The 17,847-nt window shown below is 36.5% G+C and overlaps 1 long non-coding RNA gene across 1 annotated transcript in view; it reads left to right on the top strand.

The window, feature by feature from the left end:
- The window catches only part of LOC138852603 (uncharacterized), a 34,662-nt gene extending 17,255 nt beyond the window's left edge, over positions 1 to 17,407 (top strand). The window contains exons 2-3 of the long non-coding RNA XR_011391907.1: positions 8,929 to 9,182; positions 15,901 to 17,407. This is a non-coding gene — a long non-coding RNA (uncharacterized lncRNA). The remainder of the gene's footprint in view (positions 1 to 8,928; positions 9,183 to 15,900) is intronic.
- The last annotated feature ends 440 nt before the right edge of the window (positions 17,408 to 17,847 follow it).

Raw genomic sequence — 17,847 nt, 5'->3', positions numbered from 1 at the left:
CCAACACCCTAGTATTTACTTCTTTTACAACCTCATCTATAAATATTTTAAACAACTATGGTGACATTACACATCCCTGTCTAAGACCTACTTTTACCAGGAAGTAACCTCCTTCTCTTCTACACACCCTAACCTGAGCCTCACTATCCTCATAAAAACTCTTTACAGCATTTAGTAACTTACCACCTATTCCATATACTTGCAACATCTGCCACATTGCTCCCCTATCCACTCTAATATATGCCTTTTCTAAATCCATAAATGCAATGAAACTCTCCCTACTTTTATCTAAATACTGTTCAATATGCTTCAGTGTAAACACTTGATCTACACATCCCCTACCCACTCTAAAGCCTCTTTGCTCATCCGAAATCCTACTCTGTCTCACCTCTAATTCTTTCAATAATAACTTTACTGTACACTTTCTCTGGTATACTCAATAAACTTATTCCCCTATATTTTTTACAATCTCTTTTGTCCCCCCCCCCCAAAAAAAATACTTTCATCATCATTCAACACTTTCACCTCACTCATACATAATCACTGTCTTTGTAGAGGCACTCAGATATGACAGTTCAGAAGTCCCTCCAAACTGCCAATATCCCAAACCCCTCCTTTAACCCTTAACCCTTTCAGGGTTGAGAGGCCCTCTCCTAAACTTGTTCTCAGGGTTGAAAAATTTTTGGAAAAAAAAAAAAAAAAAAAATCTTATGAAAAGATAGAGAATCCTTTCCCAATCATAATGACACCAAAAGTATGAAATTTTATGGAAAACTTACCGAATTATGCTTTCGCGAAGTTAGCGGTCTCGATGATGTTTATGCATTGGTGACTTCGCCCACTTTGAGCCCTATTTTCGTCCAATTCCAGTCTGCTAGTCGACAAAATTCATAACTATTTCGCTAGAACTCCATTTTTTCTATCGAATGAGTACAAGAAACCACGTATATACCGATTTCAACTATCCAATAAACTGGTCAGAAATTAGCAATTTTGCCAATTTCACACAAATTTCAAAAGATGCCAATTTCCAAATAGGGTCCAGAATAAACAAGACAGACATTCCTGGCACTAAAATAACATTTCCTCTGTTCATTAGTCGCATCCCCAGGCCCCTCTTACATTTCTTTTGCTTTCCACTTTGAATTTTTATTCTCACAAATAATAGAAGATTTACTGTTATGCAGACTACTGCATTAGTGTAGAAATGGTATAAATAATATCAATGCACTTGTGAAAGAATATTAGACTCACCAGTTGATGTGTATTGGATGCATGGCATGATTTGTTTACTTTTGAACTTGGGCAAAAATCGAACATTTCTGCTACTTTGAGCTCAATTTGAAGGTACTTTTTATTGTGAAACCAATCAAAATCATCTCAATTTCAGTAATATGTCTTCCATTCTATAAAATGAGACCAGGAAAACTAGAATACAACCATAAACATTAGCTTAAACATTAGCTGAATTGATACTTTCTCTGTCCATATTACTACCTCATATTTTTTTTAAATACTATCAATTGATATTACTTACTAAAATTAATAATTATCATTTTTACTATAATTTCAATTTACTCTTAACATTTTTGACATTTAATAACCATTACTTGTCTAATTACCTTTACCTGTTTTAATACCACATTTACTATCTTAGAGTACTCTTAATTACCTTGTACTGCCATATAACCTCTAGTATAACTACCAGTGCAATATTGAATGAAATAAACATTACTTTTTCACTTTTTTGTAATCATTATTACTTACTAAAATTTTATTAAACACCATATTTACTACCAGTCAATTTTACTTTTGTACATTAAACATTTTTTTTATACTTCCCATAACATTTTGTTGCCAAATTTTCAAGTTTGTACATTCAACTCCAACCTTTTTATTATCCTTTGTACCTGTGTACCTGTCTACCATCTTACTATCATATTATAACCAAGACATTTCCCTTGTTATTTTTTACTATTATTCTTTTGGTACTTTAATTGTGAATTATATTTTGTCAATTTAAATCTAGTTATACTCCTGATCTTGTCAACAACCTATACCAGACTCTAGTGCAATTGCAAGTACCATTTCAATTTGTATTCTTATAAGTTTATATTATAATTCCTACTCTAAGATTGTTTTCATATCTTAGTGACTATTGTGTGTGCAATTAGTGTATATTTCAATTATATTATTGTTCAAGGCCCTTAACTATCTTTTGCTAACTAGTACCAACTACCTCATATATTTTTTTTTTCTACTTTTTTTATTCTTTTGCTACCTTAACTTGTATATTTTATCTTGTCAATTTAAATCTAGTTATACTCTAATTCTTGTAAACAACTTATATAACACCTTAGTGCAATTACAATTGAGAGTCTTGTGCCTTTTTTATATTATTAGATTAAACTCAGTTGTACTATAGTCAATACCAAATTCATTATATTAGACCATATTGCAATTACTAGTGAGAGACTGGTGCTATTTTTAATTTGTATTTTTATATTATTAGATTAAATCTAGTTGTACTATAGCTCATTCTAGCTCAAAACATAGACTCCACAAAAGTCATTACGTATATTAGACCTTAGTGCAATTATTTGATTACCACTTTATTGTTCACCACAACTTATATTAGTCCCTTTTATATTATAATTTTATATTATAATTCATTATTTTTACATTTGTTAAATAATTCAGGTGCTATTTTTTTAGCTTTAGAATATTTACTTTGTTTTAGACTTAATTCTAACTATAGATTCACTACAAATCTTATGATTACAAGCATTGATCCTGATACCAACCTCTTATTTAATGACTTAAATGATTCAAACAGTTACTGTAATTACTACACAGCAGAACAATCAAAGGCACTTCTCAGAGCCAACAACAACATAACTATCTTTAACTACAATATCAGATCTTTAAGCAAGCATTACGATGACCTCCTAGCATTACTAAATTCCTTGCATGCCACTATGTCCATCATTACACTAACTGAAACCTGGCTAAAGCCTGATACTACAGATGTCTATGCCATTCCTGGTTACACAGCCATACACAACTGTAGGCCAGACCAACAAGGGGGTGGCACAGCTATATACTACTCAGACCAACTAGAATGTATCACTAATACTTGCACAAGGGATGAACATGGGGAATATATAATAGCTAAATTCAAATCCAAATACCTACAAAAACCTCTCACAGTGATAAACATCTACAGAGTTCCACAATCAAACATTAGCCAATTTAGTCAAAACCTAGGAAGTATGATAACTGATGCACGCATGAACAAAGATCACTTACTACTCTCAGGTGACTTCAATATAAATCTCCTGCAAGACCAGGACCCACACGTTACTGAATTCACAAACACAATGAGTAACTGCATGTTGCTACCAACAGTAACAAAACCTACAAGAGTTACGGAGACTAGTGTTTCCCTACTTGACCACATCTGGACCAACACCATATCCCCTTTAAAATCAGGCATAATTACAGATAATACCACAGACCACTACCCTACTTTCCTCATAACAACTCTTGGTAAAATACCCCAAGACACTACTAAAGTCACCTTCAGACTTCACAATGAGGCAGCCATTAATAACTTCACAACAGCAGTAACAAACATTGACTGGCACACTGAGCCAGAAATCTATACAGATATTGACGAATGTTTTAATAATTTTCTAAAAAAGACCCAATACCTCTATAACAAGCACTGCCCTAAAAAAACTAAACAGATGACAGCTAAGAGACTGAACAGTCCCTGGCTAACACCCAGCATTCTCAAATCCATAAATACAAAACACCGATATGAAAAACAGTACAGAATGGGTCACATAACCAGAGACCAAACAAAACGTTACTCGTCAATCCTAACCAGCCTGATAAGAAGGGCAAAAAAATTGTATTATGAGGTGATATAAAAAAGACCTGGAAGACCCTATCAGAAATTCTGGGAACAAAAAAGATATCGCGAAATAGCGAAATAAAATTAGCAAAATCAGATGAACCCCAACTTCCACCAACAGAAACAGCAAACAGACTCAATGATTTCTTCTCCACTATAGGACAAAACCTTGCCAATAAAATCCCAAGCTCAGATACCCCACCAAATGACTACCTCACTGGCAACTACCCGAACACACTGTTCCTAGCTCCGACTAACCCATATGAAGTCTCCATTATTATCAACGCACTAAAAAACAAGGCAGGAGATTTAAATACCTTACCACCTTTTATATACAAAAAAGTGTCACAAGTACTATCACCAATCATTGCAACACTCTTTAACAAATCCATTGAATCCTCCACCTTCCCTACAGCTCTCAAAATAGCAAGGGTCACCCCGATCCATAAAGGAAGAGACCAAACAGAGTTGAATAACTATAGGCCAATATCCAATTTACACCCTCTCTCAAAAATCTTCGAAAAATTAATTCATAAACGAATCTACTCTTACCTCATCTCCCAAAACATTCTCAACCCCTGCCAATTTGGATTCAGGCCTAATAAAAATACTAATGATGCTATTATACACATGCTAGAACATATATACACTGCAATAGAGAAAAAAGAAGTCCCACTGGGGATCTTCATTGACTTACGTAAAGCTTTTGATACAGTTGACCATGACTTGCTCCACGTAAAATTGTCACACTATGGTATTAGAGGGCACCTACCAAATGCTTCGCAATTACTCAAACCCACACTTTTTGCAGATGACACTACATACGTCTTCTCTCACCCGAGCCCAGTCACGCTAGCCAATACTGTAAACACCGAATTACAGAAAATATCTACCTGGATGAGGACTAACAAACTTACACTAAACATTGACAAAACCTACTTCATTCAGTTTGGTAACAGAGCTACAGATGTACCTCTTAACATAACGATAAACAGATCACCTATCACAAAGCTAACAGAGGGAAAATTCTTAGGAATCCACCTTGATAATAGACTCAAATTTCATACACATATACAACAAATTTCTATGAAAATTTCCAAGACTGTAGGCATACTATCGAAGATACGGTACTATGTTCCACAGTCAGCCCTCCTGGCCCTTTATCACTCTTATTTACCCCTATCTCACCTTTGGAATTTGTGCATGGGGCTCAACAACAATTAACCATGTCAGACCACTAATTACCCAACAAAAGGCTGCGGTTAGAATGATAACAAATTCTCACTACAGGCAGCACACTCCACCAATATTCAAAACACTCAACCTACTCACCATACACAACATCCATACTTATTACTGCACCTATTACATACATAGAACACTTAACTCTGATATTAACCCTCCCCTTAAACATCTTGCCAACCTCAACAGAACACATGACCATAACACAAGGCACAGATCACTCTTTGATGTTCCTCGTGTCCATCTCACGCTATGCAAAAATTCAATGCACATAAAAGGCCCTAAAATCTGGAATTCATTACCTGTAAATATAAAAGAAACACTACCTGTTTATAAATTCAAGTCTCTTCTCAAAGATCACTTACTCACTCAAAACCAAATAAATACTGAATAACTGAACCTTATAAATTGTATATCCTAAATGTTACTCACAATTATATCACACAAATGTTAAACCTAGGACCCAATCTAACTTTGTTATTTTTTTTAAATACACTACCTAACAGAATACTCCATTCGACTGAATGTACAGCAATGCATGCAACCATATGACCTGTCTTTGTAATACTCATTTGTGCTTTATAGTTATCTGTTTACAATAATGTTTTATCACTGATTTCATCATTACTTAGTTAATCTTAAGTTAATTTTAAGCCAGCCCGTAATGCTATGCATATAAGTGGCTTTGGCATGCTGCTCTTACCTGTATTTTTTTTTGTACCTCTGTATGTATGCTAAAATTACTAAATAAATAAATAAATAAAAAGAAAATACAGTGCAAAGTTGCTGTTTTAAACCAAAAACACGGTCAAAGTTTTTTTTTCTCAATACACACTGTGTGCTGCAGGATTTTTTTTATACTGTGCACACTGACCATATAGACCCATTCTTTCATATTTAGGCCTACCAACTTTCTCTCACTAGATTTGAAGGCGCTCACTAGAATTTATGCGTACTAGTACGTCAATAACCCTGGTGTGTAAACCGTACTAGTATGTTGGAAACCCTGAAAAGGTTAAACTGTCCATACATTGATCTACGTTTAAGCATGTAGCACTCCGACCTTGATTTTCCCCATTTGAAAGCATGTAAAAAAACATACATCTACGTTCGGAGAGCTACGCGAGCGAACATAGATCTACTTCCCATTTCCAGGGCTAAAGTCTGGCTAACCTGTTTCCCTGAATCCCTTCAAAAAATATTACCCTGCTCACACTCCAACAGCTCATCAGATCCCAAGAACCATTCGTCTCCTTTCACCCCTATCTAACAAGCTCACACATGCTTGCTGAAAGTCCCAGCCCCTTGCCCACAAAACCTCCTTTACCCCCTCCCTCCAACCTTTTTGAGGATGACCCCTACCCCACCTTCCTTCCCCTACAGATTTATACGCTCTCCAAGTCATTCTACTTTGATCCATTCTCTCTCTAAATGACCACTTAGCAACATACTTATTTACTGACAACTCAGACTTATGATGGGATCTCTGACTAGTATGCATACCTAAATAATGTATATTAGAGCTTATTTCCTCTGTTCTGTTTATTACAATATACAGTACACTACTGTATAAACATTTAAAAATATACTAGAATTGTTGTATATGGTGCAAAGGTGACACTGAAACATTATGAAAGATGGTTGACACAAACCCACTACCATTATAGTATGCCCCTCACTTAGCAACGAATTCGTTTACTGATGTGGTTTTAAGGATGCAACTCCATATATATATATTCTAATGTAAAGTCCATTTGTTGAAAAAAAAAAAATTATAAATATTTTATTTGGTAATCTATTGTATAGCACTCTGGATATTTAGTCTTAGTGGCACAGATTTCTCATCATGCAGTTTAATTTCAATAAAAATAGTGAAGATTTTTCACATATACAGGTCTCCCTCAACATTCGCGAGGGTTAGGGGATCAAGAGCCTCGCGAATGTTGAAAAACCGTGAATGTTTGGTGCCCCAATATATTGTAGGGAAATATATTACAATACTGCTTCCTTAACTTGTTGAACCATGAATAATCATAAAATACATAAAAACGTCGTAAATTGTACTAAATATTTACATGTTATGCTTTAATAACGTATGTTATTTAATAACATGTATGTTAACAACATGTATGTTATTAAATAACACAGACTCCACCACTGCGAGTCCCTACTACCCTCCCTCCGACCCCCACAACTGGCAGCCAGCCCTCCCACCACTCAGTGTGGTGAGTGTTTTGTTTGTTCATTATTTGCTATTAAACTACAGAATAAATAATGTAAACTCATCCATGACTGCATATTGGAACGGCTATTAGACGGTGACATCATGTGTTTACTCTTGAACACTGCAAAGAATCGAACATTTGCTAATAATAATAATAATAATAATAATAATAATAATAATAATAATAATAAATACGATATAATTGAAGAAGGAAATCGTACAAAAATACGAGGGAGTGGTTGACACATCGTCAGTGTGACTTTGTTTAAGCTGGAGTGAACGTTAGTCTCCCTGCTCTTCCAAACATTTCACAATAATTCAGCGGTTGAGGCAGTGGTATTTAATAACATATATGTTATAAATAATAATAGTACATGTTATTATTAATAACATGTATTATTATTAACATGTATGTATTTAATAACATATATGTTATAAATAATAATAGTACATATTATTAATAACATGTATTATTATTAACATGTATGTTATTAAATACCATTGCCTCAATCACTGCCTCTACCACTCCAGTCACACTCAATCTACAAGCACCAAACACAATGAATTATTGTGAAATGTTTGGAAGAGCAGGGAGACTAATGTTCACTCCAGCATAAACAAAGTCACACTGACGATGTGTCAACCACTCTCTCGTATTTTTGTACAATTTCCTTCTTCAATTATATCATATTTATTATTATTATTATTATTATTATTATTATTATTATTATTATTACTACTACTATTGTTATTATTAGCTGTAGCAGAAATGTTTAATTCTTTGCAGTGTTAAAGAGTAAACGCATGATGTCACCGTCTAATACCTGTTCGAATAGCCATTCCAATATGCAGTCATGAATGGGTTTACATTATTTATACTGTAGTTTAATAGCAAATAGTGAATAAACAAAACACTCACCACACTGAGTGGTGAGAGGGCTGGCTGCCAGTTGCAGGGGTCGGAGGGAGGGTAGTAGGGACTTGCAGGTGGCGGGAAACTTAAATATGATTTGGCGGCTGGGAATTTGGTGGCTGGGAATTTGGTGGTTGGGAATTCGCGAATGTGTGAAGCCCGTGAAAGTTGAAAATGTGAATGTTGAGGGAGACCTGTACAGTGAATTGTATAATATATTCATATTTTTTTTTTTTTTTCAACAAGTTGGCCGTCTCCCACCGAGGCAGGGTGACCCAAAAAAGAAAGAAAATCCCCAAAAAGAAAATACTTTCATCATCATTCAACACTTTCACCACACTCACACATTATCACTGTTTTTGCAGAGGTGCTCAGAATACAACAGTTTAGAAGCATATACGTATAAAGATACACAACATATCCCTCCAAACTGCCAATATCCCAAACCCCTCCTTTAAAGTGCAGGCATTGTACTTCCCATTTCCAGGACTCAAGTCCGACTATATGAAAATGAGTCATACTGTATGTAATTCTTTGCACAATATTCAGCTTTTATTTTTCCAATGGCAATATGAATGCAAAACTTCCATTACATAAACTATATCTAATTCTAAACCCAATAACTTCTAGTCAATTTCAGATTGGAATGCTCACATCTAACTACCAGAGAATCTCTCTCTTCCTCTGCACCTTTTCAAACTTTGTAAACTATGAAGCAGATGCAAATCAGCTTCTGAATGACAGTAATTTGAGCCAGCAACTGTACACAAAAATTAATGGGTTAAAAAGTGCTATCACTGATTACGAATATAATGAAGACATGCATAAATGGGTGTTGGACGAAGAAGAAATTTATGTACCAAACAGGATGACACATCAAACAAGTAAGTGAAATACATTATTACTCATTTCTTTTATAAAATCGTGTTTTACAAATGCCTATCTCTTCAATTATTTAATATAGAATATGTATATAGCAAAAAAAATGTACACACAACAGCAGGAAATAAGGGAGAATCAAGGTGTCCCATGAGGGGCTCCCACTCTAAGAAACTGGGGCTGATCCTCTGCTTTCTTAAACTGAACCTGAATGTTTCTCATTCCCCAGGTGTTATATGACCTCCATGGGTTTGCCCTGTCTGGCCCTCCCTCTGCCCACCATAAAGCTTTTTACTTTTCTACAGTAGGCAAACATGAACCTTTGACTGTCAGACTAGAAGTAAACGAAGATCTTGACTGGAATACTGTACACACAAAGCAAAGACCTTAACTGGCACAAACCAGGAGCAAACAAATACCTTGACTGGCATACAAGAAGCAAAGACCTTGACTACTACACTTGAAGCAAACATGACCTTGGCTGGTACACTAGAAACAAACATGACCTTGTAAAGTAAAAGGACACAAGTGCAACTAATGTGACATTTTATTGTGGCAACGTTTCGCTCTCCAGGAGCGAAACATTGCCACAATAAAATGTCACATTAGTTGCACTTGTGTCCTTTTACTTTACATATTGTCGGTAATTCTACCAACTTTATTACAAACATGACCTTGACTGGTACACAAGAAGCAAACAAGGGACTTTGGCTGGCACACATTTTTATACTCACCTCACAAATTTCTTTGTTTCAAAATGTGTTTCTTTTCTGTTGTTTTCAGTACCACAACTCCTTTACCTGCTCATCTTTGCTTTTCTACATTTTTTTGTTCAGTTTTTGATTTTGATTTTTTAATTTTCACTATGGTTTGATTCTATGAAGTTTGTGTCTCTGAGAGCTCCTGTTGAGTGACCATACAAGAGATGGATGTACTTGGTTTACTGCACACTTAATGATGCAGTTTACGATTGGTCAAGTTGCAGCAACTTGCTAGAAATGTCTTCAATCCATTTGTTTTGCTAGTTACACTATCATCTAAATTTCTGGGAGTGTAATATTACAACCATGGAAATCACTGATGGGTTAACATAGGCTTAGGCTTAAACTCTAGGTGCAGCATTACCCACAAGAAGTGTAAGAGTCATTTGCAGCCTTTAAACCTTGAGCATTCCAATATTAATAGATAAGATGGTTCTTGTTGGTACAGTAGGGCCCACTTATACAGCAGGTTAGGTTCCAGGCTATCGCTGGAAAGCAGAACGCCATTTTTCCCATTTATAAATGCATATAAATGCCAGACAACAAGTTTACACTAAATTATATTAAGTTAGTAATAAAGTAGCCATTAAAAAACACAAAAAGTAAAATACATACACAGTACACTCATTACTTATCTTAAAGTATTTGTAATCTTAATGTTGGGCGAGAGGTGAGTAGTACTTATTTGTAGGAAGTCAGGTGTAGGTAGCCCTGGCTCCCCATCTCATACTTAATATACGATATTTAAAACAGCCCAGAGAGCTAAGATATACAGTACACTCATTATTTACCTTAAAATATGTGTAGTCTTAATGTAGGAAGAGAGGCGAGTAGTATTTATTTGTAGGAAGTCAGTGCAGGTAGTCGGTAGGTGTAGCCCGCCTGGGCTACACCTACCGACTACCTACTCACACATAATCACACATAATCTACTACCTACTCACACATAATCACTGTTTTTGCAGAGGTGCTCAGAATACAACAGTTTAGAAGCATATACGTACAAAGATACACAACATATCCCTCCAAACTGCCAATATCCCAAACCCCTCCTTTAAAGTGCAGGCATTGTACTTCCCATTTCCAGGACTATATGAAAATAACCGGTTTCCCTGAATCCCTTCACTAAATATTACCCTGTTCACATTCCAACAGATCGTCAGGTCCCAAGTACCATTCGTCTCCATTCACTCCTATCTAACACGCTCACGCACGCTTGCTGGAAGTCCAAGCCCCTTGCCCACAAAACCACCTTTACCCCCTCTCTCCAACCCTTTCGAGGACGACCCCTACCTCGCCTTCCTTCCCCTATAGATTTATATGCTTTCCATGTCATTCTACTTTGATCCATTCTCTCTAAATGACCAAACCACCTCAACAACCCCTCTTCTGCCCTCTGACTAATACTTTTATTAACTCCACACCTTTTCCTAATTTCCACACTCCAAATTTTCTGCATAATATTTACACCACACATTGCCCTTAGACAGGACATCTCCACTGCCTCCAACTGTCTCCTCGCTGCTGCATTTACCACCCAAGCTTCACACCCATATAAGAGTGTTGGTACTACTATACTTTCATACATTCCCTTCTTTGCCTCCATAGATAACGTTTTTTGACTCCACATATACCTCAATGCACCACTCACCTTTTTTCCCTCATCAATTCTATGATTAACCTCATCCTTCATAAATCCATCCGCCGACATGTCAACTCCCAAGTATCTGAAAATATTTACTTCTTCCATACTCCTCCTTCCCAATTTGATATCCAATTTTTCTTTATCTAAATCATTTGATACCCTCATCACCTTACTCTTTTCTATGCTCACTTTCAACTTTCTACCTTTACATACATTCCCAAATTCATCCACTAACCTTTGCAATTTTTCTTTACAATCTCCCGTAAGCACAGTATCATCAGCAAAAAGTAACTCTGTCAATTCCCATTTTGAATTTGATTCCCCATAATTTAATCCCACCCCTCTCCCGAACACCCTAGCATTTACTTCTTTTACAACCCCATCTATAAATATATTAAACAACCATGGTGACATTACACATCCCTGTCTAAGACCTACTTTTACTGGGAAGTAGTCTCCCTCTCTTCTACACACCCTAACCTGAGCCTCACTATCCTCATAAAAACTCTTTACAGCATTTAGTAACTTACCACCTATTCCATATACTTGCAACATCTGCCACATTGCTCCTCTATCCACTCTATCATATGCCTTTTCTAAATCCATAAATGCAATAAAAACTTCCCTACCTTTATCTAAATACTGTTCACATATATGCTTCAATGTAAACACTTGATCTACACATCCCCTACCCACTCTGAAACCTCCTTGCTCATCTGCAATCCTACATTCTGTCTTACCTCTAATTCTTTCAATTATAACCCTACCATACACTTTTCCTGGTATACTCAATAAACTTATTCCTCTATAATTTTTACAATCTCTTTTGTCCCCTTTCCCTTTATATAAAGGAACTATACATGCTCTCCGCCAATCCCTACGTACCTTCCCCTCTTTCATACATTTATTAAACAAAAGTACCAACCACTCCAACACTATATCCCCCCCTGCTTTTAACATTTCTGTCATGATCCCATCAGTTGCAGCTGCTTTACCCCCTTTCATTCTACGTAATGCCTCACGTACCTCCCGCCACACTTACATTCTGCTCTTCTTCACTCCTAAAAGATGGTATACCTCCCTGACCAGTGCATGAAATTACCACCTCCCTTTCTTCCTCAACATTTAAAAGTTCCTCAAAATATTCTCGCCATCTACCTAATACCTCCCTCTCCCCATCTACTAACTCCCCTACTCTGTTTTTAACTGACAAATCCATACTTTCCCTAGGCTTTCTTAACTTGTTTAACTCACTCCAAAATTTTTTCTTATTTTCATTAAAATTTCTTGACAGTGCCTCTCCCACTCTATCATCTGCTCTCCTTTTGCACTCTTTCACCACTCTCTTCACCTTTCTTTTACTGTCCATATTCTCTGCTTTTCTTATAACACTTCTGCTTTGTAAAAACCTCTCATAAGCTACCTTTTTCTCTTTTATCACACCCTTTACTTCATCATTCCACCAATCACTCCTCTTTCCACCTGCCTCCACCCTCCTATAACCACAAACTTCTGCCCCACATTCTAATACTGCATTTTTAAAACTATTCCAACCCTCTTCAACCCCCGCACTACTCACCTTTGCACTAGCCCACCTTTCTGCCAACAGTCGCTTATATCTCCCCCGAACTTCCTCCTCCCTTAGTTTATACACTTTCACCTCCCTCTTACTTGTTGTTGCCACCTTCCTCTTTTCCCATCTACCTCTTACTCTAACTGTAGCTACAACTAAATAATGATCCGATATATCAGTTGCCCCTCTATAAACATGTACATCCTGGAGCCTACCCATCAACCTTTTATCCACCAATACATAATCTAACAAACTACTTTCATTACGTGCTACATCATACCTTGTATATTTATTTATCCTCTTTTTCATAAAATATGTATTACTTATTACCAAATCTCTTTCTACACATAGCTCAATTAAAGGCTCCCCATTTACATTTACCCCTGGCACCCCAAATTTACCTACTACTCCCTCCATAACATTTTTACCCACTTTAGCATTGAAATCCCCAACCACCATTACTCTCACACTTGATTCAAAACTCCCCACGCATTCACTCAACATTTCCCAAAATCTCTCTCTCTCCTCTACACTTCTTTCTTCTCCAGGTGCATACACACTTACTATAACCCACTTTTCACATCCAATCTTTATTTTACTCCACATAATCCTTGAATTAATACATTTATAGTCTCTCTTTTCCTGCCATAGCTTATCCTTCAACATTATTGCTACTCCTTCTTTAGCTCTAACTCTATTTGAAACCCCTGACCTAATCCCATTTATTCCTCTCCATTGAAACTCTCCCACCCCCTTCAGCTTCGTTTCACTTAAAGCCAGGACATCCAGCTTCTTCTCATTCATAACATCCACAATCATCTCTTTCTTATCATTTGCACAACATCCACGCACATTCAGACTTCCCACTTTGACAATTTTCTTCTTCTTATTCTTTTTAGTAATCTTTACAGGAAAAGGGGTTACTAGCCCATTGTTCCCGGCATTTTAGTTGACTTTTACAACACGCATGGCTTACGGAGGAAAGATTCTTATTCCACTTCCCCATGGATATAAAAGGAAAAGTAATAAGACCAAGAACTATTAAGATAAAATCAAAGAAAACTCAGATGAGTGTGTATAAATAAACGTGTACATGTATGTGTAGTGTGACCTAAGTGTAAGTAGAAGTAGCAAGACATACCTGTAATCTTGCATATTTATGAGACAGACAAAAGAAACCAGCAATCCTACCATCATGTAAAACAATTACAGGCTTTTGTTTTACATTCACTTGGCAGGACGGTAGTACCTCCCTGGATGGTTGCTGTCTACCAACCTACTACCTACACACAACAAATACTATAGTGTTCAATTATGTATATAAATATAAAATAAAATTTTTCCTTACCTTTATTGAAGATTGGTGATGGCATCTGGAAGATAGGGAGGAGGAGAGAGGGAGTTGGGGTTAGTATTTGGAAGGAGAATCTCCCTCCATGAGGACTTCAGGTATCAAAGTCCTCTCTGGGTTACTTCTCTTCTGTCTTTTAATGCCACTAAGGACCAGCTTGAGAGTCACTGGACCCCTGTCTCACAAAATAACTGCCTACAGTCCTCTGTTTCTGTCTCACAAAATAATTGTCCACAGTCCTCTGTACATCCTGGCAAGCTCAACAAGTCTCACACCACTCTCATACTTCTTTATTATTTTCTTCTTCACATCTATGGTGTTTCTCATTTTCTTTACCTCAGGGGTACCACTAGCAAGTTTCTTTGGGCCCATGGTAGCTTATTTCACAGTCCCACAAGCACTAAACACAATTAAATAATCGTAAAATGTTTGAATGAGAGCACTGGTTAGTGTTCACTCAAGCATAAACAAAGCCAGACTGGCTCACGGCGCCTGTGCGGGGACGCGGACAGAGTGGGCTGGTGGACAGGTCCGTACCCTGTGGTCCGAAAATAGGGGCGCATTCGATAATAGGGACAAAGTTGGTTCGAAAAAAGGGTTCTATTTTTGAAAAATTCGATATGTGATACGTTCGAATTTTGAGGTTCCACTGTACGTCAGTTTTTATTCTGTGAGTATATGCATCATGTTTATATGCTATGTAATGGGTTTCATATATAATTTTGAGGAAAATATCATTGATGGATTAATGAAAATGCCTATATTAATGTAAAGTAAGACATTTAATGTGCCCAAGAGTGATTATTATTATGTATTATTGGCGTCATGAGTAGAGAGACTTAACGATTTTAATGTGTACCTGCACACCAGCACAGTGTTTAAGTATATTGAGGTACAGGTACACATAAGTATAATTATCAGAGTACATATAAAATACGCAATAACTTTAAAACACTTGAAATTTTGAAAAGTTTCCTGACATATTAGATGTGGTCACTGAGAATGTAAACAAACAGGGTGGGGCGCACCGTATTTGAAAGATCGCTTGCCGTATAGCAAATTTTGGTCATAATTTGACATCACTGTTTTAGCGGAATGCTGTAAGGCAAAATGCCGTAAAGCAGGGCCCTACTGGATTTGCTAAAGCCCCAAGCTGCATCAGCAGTAAACACATGCTGCAGTGTATAGCACTTTCTTTAAATATTTTTATCAAAATACTACAATGAAGAGATACTGCTGAATACCAGTATAGTACAAAGTTGTAATGGAAAAAGCTATCCACTAAAATTACAAACCTTCCTCTGGATTATGCTGGAGATACTGGAATCCAAAAATATCATCTTGAACATAAGCTCTAATAAGTAGACGAGTAACTTATTTTTTTTCCCCGCAGCACTATACAGCACACACAGTGAGCAGTGGTGGAGAGCAACAAGCGAAGATGATCCTGCGATGGATGCTGAACCAGTGCCATGGGATGGCAAGGGACTATATGAAAATGTATCATCAAATCTCTTTCAAGACTATGAAGTAATACAGAACACTTGGGAAGAGGATGCTGTTCTTTAATATGCCATGCTGTATACATACATACATGTACACACATACATACATACATACGTGCTTCATTTTAAGTGCCAAACTTGTCTGGGTCATTCAATTCAAAAATTGGCTGCAGTTTCATTTACAGTTTTCTAAGCTCCAGGCATGCACTACCTAATTATATTTATATACCTGTAGTTGCAATATGTCATTAATAAAATGTCTTATATACTCCAGTAAAAATTACAGTGGAACCTCGGTTTTTGTCATTTAATTTGTTCCAGAAAGTCTGAAGAAAACCAAATTCGACAAAAACTGAAGGAATATTTCCCATAAGAAATAATGTAAATCAAATTAATCCGGTCCAGACACCCAAAAGATTAACAAAAAATACATTTTATAGAGAATAATTATAGTTTTACATATAGAAAACAATGAGAAATAAATATAAAGGACTAATGAAATGGATAAACATTTAACATCACTTTTACCTTTATTGAAGACTCTTGTTGGCGTATGGAAGATGGCGAGGAAGGGAAAGGGAGGAGAGGTTATCTCTACCACCATTACTATCATCCTCTACCACAATCACTACCACCCTCTACCACCATCACAACCACTACCATCATCACTACCACCCTCTACTAACGAGAAACAAAGCCAGACTGCCTCAGAACGCGTGGGATGCTTTGTGTGGGTGGGGGTGGACACGTTCAGTATGGCAGACTATTGTCAACTCAATGAAAACCGAGGTGATGAACGAAAACCGGGACAAAATTTTGATGAAAAAAGTCGTTGAAAACCGAATTCGACAAAAACCAGGGCAAACGAAAACCAACGTTCCACTGTAATATAAAAAATAAAAAAACTGTAGGGGCACTAATATAAACACAATCCAAACTGATCAACAGATGGAATGAAGTACAAAAACAGGCGCCATCAATTATTAACGATGGTTGTGACTATGTGCATTTGTGTAGTTAAAGCTTTTTTTACTATTAAAATGCTAGGGTAATATTTTTATACAATTATATATTATTAGTTTCATACATCAAAGTTTTTTTGCACAGGTCACTGTAAATGTACACTCATGAACATAAAATGCTATGTGCAGTATCAGGAAACCCTCAATGTAACAGACTGATAGGGGTGGGTGGCACGTAATGATGAGTGCACTGATAGTAAAAATAACAGTGCCACCCAACAATGAGTGCAAAGAATGTATTTATAAAAAAAAAAAAAGGCAAAATGTTATGTAATTAAACTTCCAAATAGCAAGACTAATTACTGTAAACGCAAACAGTGTTACACTATTTGCAGTTGATATTTACTTCATAATATAATAAAGTACAAACATATGCATTTACTTTACAAAATATTTAATTCTTAATTACAAGTAGCAAAGACTTAATAATAAATGTACACAGTGCAGGCACTGTACTTCCTACATCCGGTACTTAAGTCTGGCTAACCCCTTCACTGAATCCCGCTATAAATGTTACCTTGCTTGTATCCACTCTGATCTATCACACCTACATAAGCTTCCTAATTGTTCAAGCCTCTTGTACTCAAAAACCACTTTTAACTCCTTCCCTCCAAACCTTCCTGGGACCAGCTCTACCCATTCCTCATTTCACCCCCAGATCTGTACATCCTCTTGCAGCACTGCATGACCCTGGTGGGTTTAGTGCTTAGTTTTGAATATAATACAAATAATAATAATAATATACATCCTAGGTAGTAGGTTGGTAGACAGCAACCACCCAGGGAAGTACTACCGTCCTGCCAGATGACTGTG

This window comes from Cherax quadricarinatus, chromosome 1, assembly GCF_038502225.1.
Source record: "Cherax quadricarinatus isolate ZL_2023a chromosome 1, ASM3850222v1, whole genome shotgun sequence".
Lineage (NCBI taxonomy): Eukaryota > Metazoa > Arthropoda > Malacostraca > Decapoda > Parastacidae > Cherax > Cherax quadricarinatus.
This window is presented reverse-complemented; position numbering and strand designations above follow the sequence as displayed.